At 45.8% G+C, this 3246-nt stretch overlaps 1 non-coding gene across 1 annotated transcript; it reads right to left on the reverse strand.

The window, feature by feature from the left end:
- Positions 1 to 2277: 2277 nt before the first annotated feature.
- TRNAH-GUG (transfer RNA histidin (anticodon GUG)) lies at positions 2278 to 2349 on the reverse strand. Its single transcript has one exon. It is a non-coding gene; the product is annotated as a tRNA-His (tRNA).
- Between the last annotated feature and the right edge of the window lie 897 nt (positions 2350 to 3246).

Below are 3246 nucleotides of genomic sequence, written 5' to 3' on the forward strand. Positions count from 1 at the left end.
TACCCATCACGGGGAGGTTGTTACTGATGGCTTGACGACAGTGTGACAGCTTTACCTGGGGGTGCTGGGGAGCCATGGGTGGGCTGTCTGGCAGCCATGGGGAGGAGCCCCATGTGCCCAGGGCACGGAGGGGTCCCAGTGGGGCAGAGCCCCCAGCCTGGGGCTGGGCTGCAGCTGTGGTGGGAGCGAGGTGGCCATTTCTAGACAGAGGCTGTAGCCAGCGGGCAGACCCCAAGGAATTTGAATTACATGCAGGTTTTGAAACATTTCTGCTTAAAAACCCCTCAGCTGTTGTGATGGCAAAAAATTAACATGCTGTTATCATGCTGGATTTGAGTTAAATGTGGCAAACTCAGCTGTGCATAGTGATGAAACTCCATGATCTGATCTAGCTCTCAGGGAATGAGAATTTTTAAGACCAAGAACAGTTGAACACACATTTGTGTGACTTTGTTGATGCTTCTGTACAAGAAACAACTGCGGGTCTTTTAGAGGAAGATATTCAAAATTACCTTGATGTACTGAATAAGTGATCCAAAATCAACAAGATGAGCCTCAGCAGAGATAAATGCAAAGATGTAGGTGACTGGAAAAGCAGCAGGGCAAAAAAAGGTCCTGAAGCTATGGTAGACCACAAAGTACATGCTAATTAACAATGTGTTGTTGTTTCTTAAAACATAGGATGGAGTACTAGAAGTCGTACACTACCAATGTGGGAGATATTTGACTCATGCTATTCAGGAGCGGGGAAGCCTTCACCTGGTGGAACTATGGTCAGCCTAGAAGAGCAAGCAATAAGACAGTTCAGAAAATGCAGTTCAGTGCTCTGGACAGGATTAGAGGGGATGATTTACAAGGGCAGACTGAAGGGTCTGAGGAAACACGGGAAATTTGCCTTCAAACATTGAAGAAAACAAAGTAGAGGGCACGGTGTTTACTGAAGGATAGGAATAGATCGTCTTGATCTGTAGTGAAAAATGTTTAAACTCTACATTAGAAAAGTTTCCATTTGTGATGGTGGTGCAATATTGGAAAAGGCTTTGTGGGCATGTTGTGTATCTGTCACTGAGGCTTCTAAGAAAATACCAGATAACCCTAACCATGAATGGTCTGGAGGCATTTCATCCCAACCTCCCTGTGGGATTGGACTCAATGACCCTCTAAGTGCCTCCTAGCCCTCCATGTCTGTGATTTAGAGGCTGGAACACCTCAGAAGTGAGTGACAGGCCAGGATAGAAGGGGGTATCATATGAGGGAGGGGAAAGGTGCAAAGTGCAGCTGGCGAGCAGTGGAGACACTGTCCTGCTGCTCTGCTGAAGCTCAGAGGGAGGAAGCGGAGCTGAACTGCTGGAAGGACCCAGTCTCCCAAATACCAGCTGCCTTGCCTCTCCACATCACCTGGCTCTCAGTAGGCACAGCATTGGATGCCTGGATTTCTGAGGCTCTGGCAGAAGTAAAAAAGCATTTTGGGAAATAGTTATTTTGCCCTCATTTCTCATAATAATCTGCTGCCCTAGATGGCTGGCTGCTTTGCAGTTTGCCTGAGCCCTGTTTGTAGTGGTTCTCTGGGCAATGGATGCTTCTGCTTCTGAGAGAAACTGTGTTCTCCCTTCTTGTCCTGGTTTTAAATTTGTCTGGTAAGGAACAGTTTGCACTCTGACACTGAGTTATCCAGACTTAATTGCTGAGAAGCTATTAAGACGAAGTATTCATAGAATCATTGAATGTCCTGAGTTGGAAGGGACCCACAAGGATCATCGAGTCCAACTCCTGTCCCTGCACAGGACAACCCCAAAATTCACACCGTGTGTCTGAGGGCTTGTCCAGGCTCTTCTTGAACACTGTCAGGCTTGGGGCTGTGACACCTCCCTGGGGAGCCTGTTCCAGTGTCCACCACTCTCTGGGGGAAGAACCTTTTCCTCATGACCAGCCTAAACCTCCCCTGGCACATCTTCCTGCCATTCCCTTGGGTTCTGTCATTGGCGATCAGAGACAAGAGCTCAGCGCCTGCCCCTCCTCCTCCCCTTGTGAGGAAGCTGGAGCCCCATGAGGTCTCCCCTCAGTCTCCTCTTCTCCAGGCTGAACAAACCCAGTGACTTTAGCCGCTCCTCATACGGCTTCCCCTCTAAACCCTTCACCAACTTTGTGGCCCTCCTCTGGACACTCTCTAGTAGCTTTGTGTCCTTTTTTTTGCTGTGGTGCCCACCCAGAACTGCAGACAGTGCTCCAGGTGCAGAGCAGAGCGGCACAACCACCTCCCTCAACAAAAATCGCTCTTGCCGTGACTCGGATTCGAACCGAGGTTGCTGCGGCCACAACGCAGAGTACTGACCACTGTACGATCACAGCCACTCAGCTTCTGGTGGGCAGGCCTTCCCCGTGTCACAGGAAAGTGCCTGGTAGTTTAAACTGGCGCTTTCAACCATTTTTTTTGTACTGTAAATCTATGCATAGAGTGGAAGAGCTGCGTCCTGGGTCCTGAGCCCAGGAGCAATGCTGTCAATTGAAAGACTCAGCTGATGGCTGTGGAGCTGAATCAAGTCCCATGTGCAATACTTGCTGAAAGCAACATCATTTCAGGCTGAGGTGGTATTATTCAATCTAATAGAATAATATTTCACATTCTTTGCTATAGTCTGTAGCTTTTCTATACAGCAGGTATCAGTGTGCTGCTTAGTTCTTGCTGACTGTTTTCTAAATGTCCTTACACTTTATTTTTGGTAGTTTTCTTGTAAAACTCATTTTTTGTTCTCTAATCCCTGCTCATTAGACACAAGACATACTGCCAACCATTTATGTAAAGTCCTTTTTTGTGATTTCCTTGTTGGAGTGTTCTCGTTTATCCTGTATTCCTTTGGATTCCATATGTTCTACAATAGTGATTTTCAACCTTTTCAGGTTTTTGGGGCCCAGAATTATTCTGATGGGAATATAGGATCCTGTAGACAAAATTTAAGCACACATGACCACAGGTTTTATTTTTATTTATTTATTTATTTACCTTTGCAGATCCTTTGAAGGTATTTCACAGAGGATTCGCATAAGGACGCCACTGTTTGAAAGCCTTTCTTCTGAACACTGACACTCATGTTAATCAGCATAATATCATTACTTTTCATTACATGCATTATTGTTTATTAGCTCCCCTGTTTAGTTTCTCTTAACATTGCCTATAAACTAATTTTCTTCAAACCTATTACCATTTGTATTGCACTATGATCTTGAAATATTTTTTTAAATTGCATT

This window comes from Caloenas nicobarica, chromosome 1 (genome assembly GCF_036013445.1).
Source record: "Caloenas nicobarica isolate bCalNic1 chromosome 1, bCalNic1.hap1, whole genome shotgun sequence".
Taxonomy (NCBI): domain Eukaryota; kingdom Metazoa; phylum Chordata; class Aves; order Columbiformes; family Columbidae; genus Caloenas; species Caloenas nicobarica.